The following is a 14,967-nucleotide window of genomic DNA, read 5'->3' on the forward strand; positions in this document are numbered from 1 at the left end:
AAACTTTAAAAAAGTCGACATTATTACTGTATTATTTTTAAAAATAACGTTTTTATTTAAGCAGAATCGAAGAAAAATGTCCCTTCCACTTATATTTCTGCTATAAAACTAAGTATTAAGACATTCCCAAATGACACTGCAAGAAGAGCAAAAATAAAAATAGCATAGTTGAATGCTCGTATACTCATACAGGTATGACAATTAGATGATTAAGAAATGCTTCTTTGTGCTACAAAAAATGCTTATTTCAAAAAAACCATAATCAAGCTTAGCCTTCTGATATTAAAGAATCCCCATTATTTCTTCTGTCACTTTGGTTAGTTATGACCTTTGTTTATCTCTACAATGAATTAGGCTCATTTCTCTCTCTCCTGTGAATATACATCATTCTGTTTTACCTTGCATTCTTTTGTAGACCATAAGATGTCTGAAGGTATAAACAACCTGCCTCATTTGATTTCCACTCCATGGTGCCCCTCTCAGTAGACTACACAATTCTTACATGTGTTATATTGCTTTATAATCATCTTTCAAGCATGACCTTTAAAAAAACCCACATAGATATAAGAAAGTGTTGATACTAGTATTGATTTGGAAGTACTGTGTTTTACATTCCAGTATTTAGATAAATGTTTTGGAAGTGTATTATATATTTTGCATGATAAACTGGATTCCTGAAAGCCAGATTCTCTTTCAAGTTAGACCTTTGAAAATTCTCCTGTGTGGTCACAAGGAAGACTAAGTTACAAAATGGCTTAAAGAAATGCATCATTGCTCCTGCAAAAGCAAATCAAAGGGACTTCACAGAGGATCTGGAAAGAAGGGCTCCTGAGTGGATCTATTTTCTCTCCCCAATTAAGAATAAGTACTTAACCTGAGAAAAACTTCTAAAATTGGATAAAAATTTCTTTTAACTTTTAGACAATAGTCTACCATGAACCCCATTTCTTGCAAGTCCTTGCTGAGCGTGTCAAATCACAAAGGCTGACATCCTCTGACTCTGAGCTGTTCTCTGCAACAGGCCACACAGGCAGTTTGGTAGGTCAAGCCAACCACTTATTCTGCCATGGAAGAGGCATGGAGTGTTTGCTGTTTACTATAAAAGATTTTGAGTCCCTGGCCCTGGGTTTCTTTGCTAGAGAATGGGTAGCACTATCTGGGCCTATTATGTCACCCTGAGGGAGTTGGAGGCAGGAAAAATAGAACTTTTACATCCATGCCCCTGCTGTTTACTGTGCTGTGAGTGGGCAGGTCACTGGCTTGCTCTGATCCAATGTCTTGTCTGTTCTTGGTGACTATGGGATTCTGGCAAGCCGATAGGATTGCTTGCTTTGCCATCTCTTTTGGTGTCTTGTTACTTGTTGAGACTGGAGATCTTCTATGACAATTAACGATGTATTTTAAGAAAATAAAATGATATACTTTATATTAGGAAATTAACATGCTAATTTAGAGAAAAATTGTCAAAAGTTTGAAAAAATACAATACTTAATTATCTAATTTTCTAATTACTACAATTAGTACATCTGAGAATATCCTCAAATGATTTAACAGCATACTCAGAAGATTCTGCTTTATTTTCATTTCATCTAACTATACAGTCTGAGAGTTGGATGGAAACACAGATTCTCTCTCTTAGCAGGTGGTCCCGCATGCTCCCCTCAAACTTCTGGTGACAACATATACCAATGTCCACAGGATAGACCTATCATTTTCAGATGATTCTAGTCATTAGGCCACTATTTTTCAATTGATCTGAAATCTGAGGTTTCTTAAAGGATCAATTAATTTAAAGTTTATTTTCCTTTCTTTGTTCTTCCTTGTTTTTTCTTTTGGAACATACATTTAAGCATCAAAGGCAACTCTTCCTTTTCTCTTTGAAGCATCAGACTATCTTTTTCCATTTTCCCATATAACCCTGAAAAGTTATCTTATTACCCATTTTCCATTCTAATTAGCCTCTATTTTTTTTAACATCCTTCAGAAGAAAAGTGTTTCAAACTTCTCAACACCCTGTTCACCATTGTCTATATGTTCTTTATTCCAGTGTTTCAAAAAGCATGACATGCAGACTATTTCTTTCGTAAATCTGGATATTACATGAATGTAGCTAAAATGTGGATTTACCTACTTTTTCTTAACATTTTACATCACACTGTCTGCTTAAAATAAGATGAAATGATGCTACTGATGTTTAAGCCAGTCCGAATAGTCTAACATGTTTATATTTATGCAAGCTAGATTTTATCATGTTGGGCTCTATCATCATTTACTTCAAATAGATGAAAGACATTAAATATTGGTTAGTAGAATCAAGAAATGATTTTTAATCAATTTCTGCTTTTCATGTTATTGAACTGTGACACTGCTGATCATCATTCTTAAATTTGAAAGCATGTTTTTCTCCTGAAGTAAAGCTGAAAACTGAAAAAAATTATGTTTCAAATATTAAATTGGAAGGAAATTCATAAATATAAGCTATGAATGGCTAATAAACAAATATATTTGTAAATAAAATTCAAGTACACTACTAATTTAATATATTTAAATTAACATAAGGGAATACTATATTTCTATATCAAATTGAATAAAATAAAAGATAATTTTCTATATTATTAAAAGTACCTTCCATTAGACATTCAAATACAGTTTGGGTCGGCACGTAAACTGATACTTTTATGCAATGCTCTTTGGCATTAGGAATCAAGAGCCTCACAGTGATCACACCTTTTGAGAAAATAATTCTACTTGTAGAATTTCTGCCAAGAAAATGATCAGATTTATGCTCAAAGATATTTACAGCAGAATAATAGTGTAAAATTGGACACAATCTAAAGTAAAAGAAAATAAGATACAAAATGATATATGTAAGATATATCAACAAGATATAAGATAAGAATAATTATATATATACTCTGCATTAAATATATATGTGTGTGCATTATGTAATATACATGTTTACTGGGATGTGTATGTATATGTGTGTATATATATATGTATAAAAACACCAAGAAAAATACTGGGCAGGATTAAAGTGACTATTCTTATGGGGAGGGGTTATAGAATTTGGGGTTCTCTTTAAGGCTCCTCCCCCTATTTCCAGCATTTCTACATTGACCATGTGCTATTGTTTAAATGAAAAATAAATTGTTCTGAGCCTTGATGCTTACCTAGGATCTAACCTCTGTTAACATGCTATCATAATTTCTAAAACTTGTAGAAAACTCTTATTTGTCGAGACTGGAAGTCTCCAGAAAATGCAAAATAAAACATTCAGTGTCACCAAAAGTTCAGCTCCAAAATATTTTTTCACGTTTTCCAACATGCTTTGTTCATAGTTACCTAATGTTCCTGAAATTATCTTTAAAAACGCAGGGTTCGTTTTTCAACAAATTAGAAATGTATTTTCTACAATACTCTGAGGCTCAGAATAATCGCATCTTGACTAATATTCTGATCAATCATAATTTAAATCCTCACAGCTTTTGTTATTATATTCAAGCTAATGCCATTTTTTTTTTGATCAAGGAACAATTATGCTCCCTTCCTAATACCTTTCCAAATGTAAGACTAACTCACAGGAAAACTTGATTAAAACAAAGAAATTTTCTAATTTTGGTTTTTATTTTTCATAATGATGTCTTTATACCTCAAGTAGTATTTATGGAAAACCAGGCACGAAACTTATTTGACGTTAACTCCTTTGGCTGATAGACTAAAATGCAGACAAAGCTATGTAAAGGCCAGGTTGTAGCCAACCGCCATTGTAGCTATAGTCTGATGTCAGACACTCCCACACATTTGGAAGGTAGTGTTTTCATTACTTTTTAATTCAAACTGAGGGACACATAAGGGAAGAATGGCATAATCAGACTTCCTTCTAACATATTCATGATCTTATGAAATTAATTATTTCCACATCTAGAAATGCATATCTAAAAACAGAAAATTCAGCTTAATCTACAATATAATGACTCTGAATTTCTGCTAACTGGCTCTTTTTTTGCTTTAACACTGTAATAGATGACATTTATAATGAAGACCCCAAGCCACTGTGATATCCTGAAATATGAAAATATACAAGAGTTTCCAGTGTAGTCTTAAATAAAATGTTACATTTAAGAGTATTTGAGGTTATTTCCAAGACTTTCGTATTGAGTGTTCTGTTTGTAACGTTGCTATTAACAGTAAAATTTCATTTATCAGAAAACCACATTCTTAGATCACAGCAGATAACAAAAAAATTGCATTTGTGAGTGCTTTTTTTCCTCCTCAAGTAGATGGGAAAAAAGCATTTTTGGGAAAAAAGGTCTCACTGGAAATCAAACAAATTTTATTCTATTCATCAATCAAAGACTCTCATTTTCATGTTCTTCTTTAAAACATCCAGATTCACCTGGACATTTAGGTATGATTTTAAATCTACAAACTCCATTTAAATTACTTAAAGCTCTCTGCCTCAAGTACTCAACCCATAGCAAACATGTTATTAAGCAATTTAAAAGATTAAAGCAATTGTCAATTGGTTAACTGAGAGAGAAAATCTTGTCCATTTTTCTGCCCTATGAACTTTGCAAACATATCCCTTTACAGTTAAGAGAGTATCCTAACTTAGGAGTTGTACAGTTTTCTAAATAATGAATTTTATTATCTATTTAAAATATACATAAGTCATCCCATTAACTGAGTCCTGATTATTTGGAAGGAGTACATAGCTTCCCTTCAAGAAGAGCTTCATGGGTCACGTCCAATAGCATTTTCTTCATTCCTTATGGTTTTTGAGGCTAGAAAAGTGATCTTTTTTCTTTCTTAGTATTTAACTCTTAACAGCTCAAAGTACTGTTGTGAGTAGCATGTTTTCTCCTTCAATTTCTTCCTTTAAATTGGGTTCGGATGGGAGGGAAAATCATAAGACATTGAATATTTAGTTTGATAGAAGGTTCAATGGCATACCAACCTTATCAATTGTGATAATGACAGATAATTTTATTGAAGCTATGCTTCTCAGTATATCTTCAACTGTTTCCCCATGTTTATGTATTATTCAGACTAATAGTGACCCTGAAGTCAAAAAAGCTTCTTGTCTCTTAAAACTTTTATTGAGAGGAGTTCAAAATGCACACAGTTAAGTGCTATTCTGTGTGCATTTAATGCAGAGTGAAAAGCTGTTTGGTGCCCATTTTAGATTCACTGGCAACAAGACAGACAAGAAAGCATGTGCTAGGAGTCATGAAGAGAGATATATATGAAAAATTAAAAGTTTAAAATTAATTTGAACTTATAATGTAATGCACCACGTGGAAATCTAAAAATCAATTTCCAAATGGAACAGCTTGAAACTTTTTCTTGCCATCTGGTTTTGGACCTGGCTCATTCAATTTCAATTTTGCCCTTGTGAATACTCCAATTTTATATATACTATATGGGAACGATAATCTCCGTGCCACCTAAGCATATCTTGCTGTATTTCCTAAAAATATAGTTGTTTTGGTTTTTTCTACAGTACCAACATTCCCCAAATGCCCTCTGAATCATGGAGACATGTCTTTATTTTAAACCGGATGTGATATTAGTATTTGATTTATTGACATATTTAATAGGGTGATTGCATTTTATTTAGCTAAAAAATTTTTTTTAAATATGCATCTAACATTTTCACATCTTTAATGAGCCTAAAATACAGATTGATGAATTCAAATGAGGAGAGGAAAAAACAGGATTTGGCTATTTGCGTTGTAAAGTAAGAAAAAGAGTAGGGCCTAACATATAGACATGGGATTAAAGAAGATTGTTCATGGAAAGCATTTTCACAATGCTGGCATATTAGCATTGAAATGAAATGCTCAGTAAATGTTAGCAATTAATCTTTTGTGTGTGTGTGTGTGTGCTGACAAATATACTCAAATCTTTTTTTACTATTTTTTCTGAAGAAAACATGCATTGAAAAACCACTGTTACTTTATATATACTATATCTTATTTGTTCTACACAAAATAAAACAGTGAGAAGTACAGAGGTCAAATAACTCCCTTTAGAGCACACAGCCAATAAATGGCAGAGATGTGAGCAGAAATTTGATGTCTCTTTTATTCCTTGATGACACTCTCAAATAAATTCAGCAAATGTGAGCTACCACACCATAAAGTTGTTTTAATTGCCTTCAAATGTGTCTGCAAGATATCGAAGCCAAGATTTTCGTAATCAAAATCACAAGAATTTAAGCCATAATAGGATATGTAAGAATGCATCTATTGATCATTTAGTTCTTAAAAATCCGGTAGGATCTGGTTGAAAGTGGATGAAAGTTACAGGCAAAACTGACTTCCAGTAGCTTCATCTCATGCTTTTATAATTAATTATTATAAGTTAAAATTTTTGCTTTGGAAAAATATGCTACCACATCTAAATTACTTAACTAGTATATCCATCCACTTGCTTAGACTCTTCAAATAGATGAAAAAAATCATTCTGTTATATATACATAAGGCATTTAAAATTTTAACAGTAAATCTTAAAACTCATTCAATAATTTAATTATGATATGAAAAACTCTTTTTAGAGCATGTATATTGAGGCTTCAAGCTACATGTTTATACTTCTATGAAATTTCTGTGCAAATGTATTATATAACTTATAACTGATAAATGACATTATGTAACAAACACATAATTAAATGTAGCAGTTATAGAACACAGACTATGTATATATAGGATATTTTCATATGTATACTTATATACTAATTAATATATATTTACATACACAGATATACACACAGAGACTGATTTATTACAGCGGTAATACAATTTTGATACAAAGTATTTTGAGCTGTCAAATAAACCACTTAAGAAGATGCTTCGCACAACACACAGTATATAAGGCAAACAGTTTTCACTGAAAAATTTTTTTAATTTGAAGATCTAATTGCACTTATTAAGTGATCCATGAATCGGGCAACACCCCACCTAGCAATTGGAAGAGTGCTCCCAGTGAGAAGTTTACAATAATGGTGACATTATACATTAAACTCTTCACAGTGAGAGAAGACCAATATCACAACTTGAACCTTGACTCTAGTGCATGATGCTGTGTCACTGCTTTTGTCTTTAGTGTATCAATATGTAAATCTTGCAAATGTAATGAGGCAAGAGCTCTACAGTGTGATGGTATCTGCAAAATTCCCCGGGAAATGGGCACCACGTAGTGTTCTCTACAAATTGCAGTCATCATATGACCTGTCTTACCAAGTCCTACTACGGCCCCATGTTCCCAACTCTAAAAATTCTAGTTTACTCTGCTTGACTCTCAAAGCTATGCTTAACTGTTTCTGATGATATTTCTCACTAATTTTCAACATACTGCCCATCAGAATCAGGTTGCTTACTTGACTGTCCCCCAAAGGTATCACACTGTTTGCCTGGGTTGAGTGCCTGGCTCAACAGTATACTACTTGATAACTCAAGGCAACTTGTTACTGTCATATGACAAATTGGGATGATAAGAAAAACAGTATCTTTTGCATATAGTTGATGCAAACATTAAGTTACAGAATTAAAAGAAATTACATAACACAGAGCCTTGCACAGAGTATATGCTAAAGAAAAAAGAAAAGAAGCCCAGTCAGCTAGATGTAGGATATAACTCTATATGTCTTTGTCCCTGTGATTGTAGTCATTACTGTTTGAAATATCTTTCACTCCTATATTTACCTATTTGAAGCCTTAAAAAACTAGAGATGTAATTTACAGCTCATATATTATACTAGTTATTTTTCAAATATATCTTTATGCTTATCTTCCCTGATCATTTAACTTATAAATTTCCCTTGGGAGCATTCAATAACTATTTGCTTGAATGAATGCATATATTTTAGGTTTCCTACTGCACTATACAAGCACAGTATGGGGATACAGTAGGTTGACATAAAAACACTTTGTTAATAGTACAGTATGTGTTATTTCATTTTGAATGCACAAATTACGGTCATAACATCTTTGGGGGCCTTGAGTGGAAATGCATGTTCAGCAAAGTTCTCTATCTCACAGGGCATCCAATTTAACTCATTACACTTGACAATCAACAATCTCAGCTCCAAATCCCTGCATGTGTTTTTGCACCAGTCCACAAAGTCCCTAAACAGGAGTGGAACATTCTTTTAGATAAATGAAAATCTGTACCTGCTAGCCAGAAGCAATTCTCACGCCCCTATGGATTCTGGAAGGCACTGCAGTTACATTCCAGATTGCCCTAAAATAAATTCTTTATTAGCTGCCAACTATTACATTAGAGATTTCCTGACGTGCTCCTGTCTCCAGAACATAATCTTGGACTTTGCCCAGCAATAACTACTTCTTCGATGACAGAGCTCTTGACATTGATATCAACGGGATTCTACCAAGCATATGTAGGGTCTATCCTAAGAATCTATGTGGTGAACTCTTCATAAAATGACAGAAGGAATGAATTTCTATACTTATCCTGGCACATATTAAGAGTAATAAATTGGCAGTATTGAATTAACTCATTAAACCTTCATATTTTTCTGAATAATAATACCATGCAATTATTTTCTCTATTTGAGAATACAGACTTATTAATTTGGCATTTTGTACAAAGACAGCATTCAAAATGCAGCCATTCAAATAAATATTATTGGTAAATCTGTATGAAATTTTTATTGTTGTGTCTGCATACTATTAATTGGATAATACCCACTTACGTCTACAAAAGAACCCCATTACAAAACAGAATCTGAAGCATACATGGTAGGCTTAATTTGATGTAAAGTAGATTTTTTAGCAGCCAATTGGACTACATTTCAAACCGAATCAAAGTATGAATCACATCCTGCCTAGAAAGTAATGGGTTCATAGCTAATTTCTCCGATTTTCAAGTACAAGCCCTTTTCCCATCTAATCCTGGAATATAGACTGTTTCCTAGACCATATCACTGTGCCTCTTTACACACCAAGGTTCCCAAATAGATTATTTCAAATTTATATTTTAGGGTGAATTGTCACTGCTATTTAATAGCTAAAGATACTTTGAGATATCACAAAAACAAGAATAGGAATTATTTTTATACTTTGAAAGACAGTTGTTTTCTCATCTAAAAAAAGGCACAAATGGAAAAGACAAAACAGAGAGATAAAAATCAGTATGAATCATCTAGAAGTTAAAACGTGACTTGCAGTACACATGGAATGCACGAACTAAGCTTATCCAGTTTTACCCTACAATGAGGTTTTGGTATTGTATCAAGAAGAGGATAATTTCAGAATATAATTTGGATATTTGTACTCGCCCCACACACCCTAAATAGCACCAAACCCAACTTTGGTTTAGTGTAGTTTTGTTTTTTAACATTGCAGTCATTTACCTCGGTTGGAGAGACCAGTTATAGGGAAAGGAAATCCCTTTCTCCCTCTCGTTAAAGAGAACAATTCCTAAGAAGAATAAATTACAAGTTCCTAGAGGGTGGAAATCTGTATATGTAGGAAGACTCTTTCACTGTCTTTGATGGACCAAGATTAGAATATTTGATTAATAAATGGCTTTCAAAAATCCAACTTGGAATCAGTAAAGAAATCCCTTTCTTTTCTCAAGCTGTATATTGTTTTTAAGGTACCAGTTAAGGATTTTGGTTCTTTGATTTGATCTTTGCATTTTAACTCCAGAACTTTGATCCTTCAGTTACTTTTCTGAAATTCTACTCCTAGGCAAAGGTAGTCCTAAGGACTAATGTGGCTAAATGGCTGAGAGACACTTTTGATGAGGCCACAGGACTGATGAATGCTCTGGTCTCTGAAAATGTAATGGCCTTTAGATGTAATGTGCTTAATTTCTTTCCTTTTCAGAAATATTATCTCTTGTTTGTATGATGGTTTCGTAATCAAAATTCTTTAACAGATAAAAGACTCCTGGTCTTGACTGATCAAGGTCACTATTTGATTTACATAATCTTTAGTTGATTTAAGCAAACAGACCTTATTATCAACTCTTGTCATTTTTTGAATTTCTATTTTGAAATTTTAATTCTTTTTCAAGTAACAAAGCTGTGAAATAACTAAATTTTACTTTCTTCTTACTTTTTTTTTAAATACTCAAGTAAGTTTTGAAGGTTCAAGCTTTGAATTTGAAAACTAAGAGAATGACATTGCTCTCAAACTGAGGTCTAATCTTAGCCATGATCCATCCTGAAACAGATATTTTATGGCTGAGTTGTAAAACCTGTGAAAACGTGGCTTATAATGGAAGTGCTGACACAATCTTAACTGTGGATTCATGAACCGCAACACTAATATACCTAAGGAATTTCATTACTGTCTATCTTATTTTTTAAAATTAAATAACCTCTTCAAAAAATCTTTATTCCCTTTTGAGTTCCTGGACAAAGTTTTTTTTTGTGAGATTTGGTTAATGAATCCTCTCCCTGGAGTGGAGAGAGAAGGGGACTGACAGATACACACAAATAGGAACTTGCACATATACCTGATAAGCATTGCGTTCGTTCATCTATTTTCAGATCATACTTCTCACAGGTATAATCTCACTTTATAAAGGATATTCATATCCTGAAACCATATTCTTCAAACAGATCAGCACTTGGCTTCCTAGGCAATAATTTTCCCCATTTTTGATATTTGTAGGTTAAATTCAGAGAACTTCTTTTCACTATTTTCTAATGTAAAGAACATTTCAAAACTCCAATTTTTCTTCCATTTGTCATCCAATAAAAATGCATTTTAGGTAAATATTACATGAAATCTCAGGGTGTTTTAATAACAAGGCAATAAACACACTACCTTAACAATAAATAGATAGTTAAAGTGAAATTTTGAGGTTAAAAGTCAAACAGTAAATTTGAATAAAAGATAGACAATAAGGTGTACTCAAGTCATAATTTCTAAGACTAAGGAAAGTCTATTATTTTCAAGAACCAATTTTTCCTTATCAAAATCTCATGTGCCTTTTGCTAAATTTATCAAATGCTATTTTTCAAATAACACTGGAGAACAGGAGCAAATTTTTTAACAGATCCTAGTATAGTTGTTAAGCACACTCGTCGATTTCTGTATCTAAAAAATACTCTCATAATCTTTTGAACATATAGAAAAAACACTCATTTCAGGCTTGAATTTGGCATTGACTCTTCAGTTGTAGGAAAGATCAGGTATTAAATCTATTTATTGCATACAGATGGAGATTAAATAATTTAAACAAATGAAAAACAGAAGTGGTGATTATACACAGTACAAAGAACGCTCTACATTTTGCATGAATATTCATACAGTTTAGTTTCCAGATTCACAATCTCACAGTATAAATTACTTTTGAACAACAACGTTGCTTTCTTTTTTCTTTGCTGCACTACCTTCCTACATGAGTCTGCCAGAATTTTCCAAGTTTCGTAATACTATAAATACATTCATATTTTTCTACAACCAAAACTGAAATTTAAATGATATAGCAAAAGTATAGTGATAAAAATGATTTCCCAACATTAGAAAGATAAGATGTAGCATATAGTTAGAAGAAAAGCATAATTAACACCTAAAGTCATAGAATATTTTATTCCTGGTTCAGATTTTTCATATACCTTTCATCAAGTAAATATTTATTGAGCATCTATTAGGTACAAGACTGCATGTTAAAAAATATGAACCAAAGACAAATTTCTCTTCAAGTAAATTGCAAAGTGGCAAGAGATAGATATACATAATAATACATGGATACACATAACAATAAAGCACAGTAAAGACTGGCTAACGCTTCCTGATGGAAACAAAATGTCTTAGGCATTTGAAGGACGAAATATAACTTTCAGCATGTGGTTGAGGGGCACTTGAATTGGGAATCAGGGCTAGTGTAGTGGTACAGCAGTCTTCCAGGAAAAATGTCAAAGGCAAATGATCCATTTGTTTGTCTTCAAATGATGAAGTCTTAAATTATTTTGGTGTTTGTGAAAAAGTAAAGCATCAGTATTCAAGTTTTATTAATGAAAATCTTTATTCTTTACACAATAATGGGGAATGTGAAATACTGGATTATGTGAGATACTTGTGAAAATAAAGTAAATTTTTCACTAACTTATGTAACTAGGAAAGATTTCAGAAGCAATGTTGTGAAAACGGGCTTATGGGTAATAGATTGTTGCACATAATTAAGATTTTTTTTTTAACTTTTAAGGTCAGAAAAAACTTCAGCAAATTCCAAAATATTCCTAAATAATTGTCAATATATTATATGGGACCATACAAATAAATACATAAAGTCTAAAATGGCACTCTCAATATTCCATGTCAGTGCTTCAATGCACCATAAATTGAAATAAGATAATGCGATAACTTGTGCTCATAATACATTCTAAGCCTTCATAGAGTGGGGGGTGGTTAACTGACAGAGAGGTTTTCTTTGTTTAGCAAAGACAGACATGGACAACCAGCTGCTGCAATTTATAAAAGGAAGCAAGTATGAGCAATCTGTAAAAGAATCTCCAGAATTGTCAAAAGTTTTGATAACTTCATGCTCTGTTGCCACAGTTTAACTCATAACTGAGATGCTTGAATGAACTCGACAGACTCTTCAAGAGATTTAAATGGAGTCAAGGTCAAGTGGAAGAGTGGGTGGGCATGAATGACAGTCAGTGTTGGCCCCTCCCCTTAGTTTGATCAGCAGCTGCTCTGATTGGTCAGTAGCTGTGTTGGACCAGGTGTTTAATGTTTTGACTATCCGCCTTACATATTTACACCGTTTACACCTATATTTCTATTTATACTTATTTACCTTCCATTTTTCACCTTTAACACTAGCTACAAATATGAAAACTTCGCTTAAGTTCTAATTTCCAATAGCAGAAATTTTTAAAAATGATACGTTTTTGACACCCCCTTTTTGAAATGTGTGTTAACCATCTACAAGGTAAACTTCTCTGTAAAGCTATGCTTCTTGGAATGGAGCTGTTTACTTCCTTTAGCCTTTCTTCCCAGTGAAAGTAATTGAATTAAAAATAATGAGGTCCTTTAATCCTAATGAAGATGATGTCAGCAGTGTAGTTAGGATTTCTGGTTAATTTATCATGAATGCAAACTTACGATCACTTATGCTCTGCTCTAAACTAATCAGATGCGACACCCGCCTTCCTCAAGGAGTTCATATATTGTGATTAAATAGAAAAGCATGTGCCTGAGGGAAAACTTGCTGGCCTACTAACCTATATTTGAGATTCATGTTCATTGATGAGTTTAAAAAATCCCTTGGTAGCTAACGATAATCAGCATTTTTTCCAAATGCTCTAACAAGTCTGCTTACAGATACCTATTTCGAGCTGCCCTGCCACGTGCTGTTTGTACCACTCCTCACAGGTCATGGGTCTCACTGATCTATGATGCTACCACTCCCCGGCCCTGCCCCATAACCCCGTGTCTCAGAATGGTGGCTCCTGTTAATACAACAGAAATGGAAATTGTCAGCATGGGCAGGTTGCCATATGGAGGTTGACAGCTGCTCAATCAGATTAAGACAAATCCACATAGGCGACCAGAGTACCAAAAAAAAAAAAAGCATTTCGGAAGAAAACTCTGTTGTTTTGTTATGATGATGTTTTCCCGGATTTTTAGCAATAGAGCATCAGTGTTTAAGATCATTCTGTAAAGCAGATAAACTTGAATTGGTATTGATATGAAACAAATAAAAAAAGTAACTAACCTTCTTTAAAATTTTGTTTTGAACCTTGATCCTCTGCCTCTGGCCATAGTGTTTAATTTAAGGATCCTCATTCTCCCCCTTCAACCCCCATCCCATACATACGTATACCTCTGGAGTACTCTAAATAAATAATAAATGAAGATGCCTACTTTCTGAAATAGAAAATAATGTTGAAAAATTGTAAAACTATGTTTAAAAAGACTGCATAATATGCCAAGAGGAAAGTAATAGAATTTTACAATCCACTGAAAGATAACCCACAACCATCAATAGCCAAGCTCATGAATAAATATTTACAACACGTACATGTGCATATCAAGGTAAAGCTACTTTGCAGGAACTCAGAATCTGCGGAAAATATTTATGCAATGCATATACAGTGACAAAAAGAGGCACTAAAAAGGAAATCATTTAAAGTAAAGAACAGTCAACACATTTAAAGTTTTCCTGTTAACTCGCTTGACCTTTCTAAAATACATAAGACTCTTTTAACAATAAATGAAATATGTTGCTGCGATTGCCTGTTCCTGAACTTGACTGAGTCATATCATCATTGTACAGCAGAGCTAGCAAATTTCTAGCTGAGCTAGTTAGAGTACATTGGAAAAAGTAGTCATATGTTCAAAGACGAAACATTTCAGACCTGATTTACAAATGAAATCCAATGCATCTGTATTTAAAGCTGCATGGAATGAATAAACGCCTAGGAACACATGCAAGCATTTTGAAATAAAACTTTCTGACTAGGTTAACAATTTTTTTACAAACTTGCAGCTATCTAACTTTCTCATTGGGTAGCTTGAGCTCCGAGGTCTACTGCTAAAGTTTATCACAGGAAATGATAGTTTTGCATGCTAGAAGTGTCACTGTCTTTGAAAAATTTATATAGAAAGTACAAGGTAACACTCTTGACATCCCCTAGAGTCAGTAACACCATACATCTCTAGATCCCAAGCCACCAAAAGCTGCCATGCAGGCAAACATGAATAACAGCTTGCAGTTTGCAAGAAAAAAAAATCCATTGATAACACTAAGAAATACAGTAATGTAGTGAAATAATTTACAAGACCCAAAGATAATTTGCTGCTCCACTCCTTGAGGGGACATTTGCACCAACCATCTCAGCTAAGTGCCTGTTAGAACTTTTCCCTTGAAGGTGCGGTAGGTGGAAGATTTGTAATACCTTCAACTCAACAAAAGGAGAACAGAAAGATCAAACTGGAGGGGCTCCTGTATTTAGAAAATCCTGCTGAGATGCTGCGA

This window comes from Equus quagga, chromosome 21, assembly GCF_021613505.1.
Source record: "Equus quagga isolate Etosha38 chromosome 21, UCLA_HA_Equagga_1.0, whole genome shotgun sequence".
Taxonomy (NCBI): domain Eukaryota; kingdom Metazoa; phylum Chordata; class Mammalia; order Perissodactyla; family Equidae; genus Equus; species Equus quagga.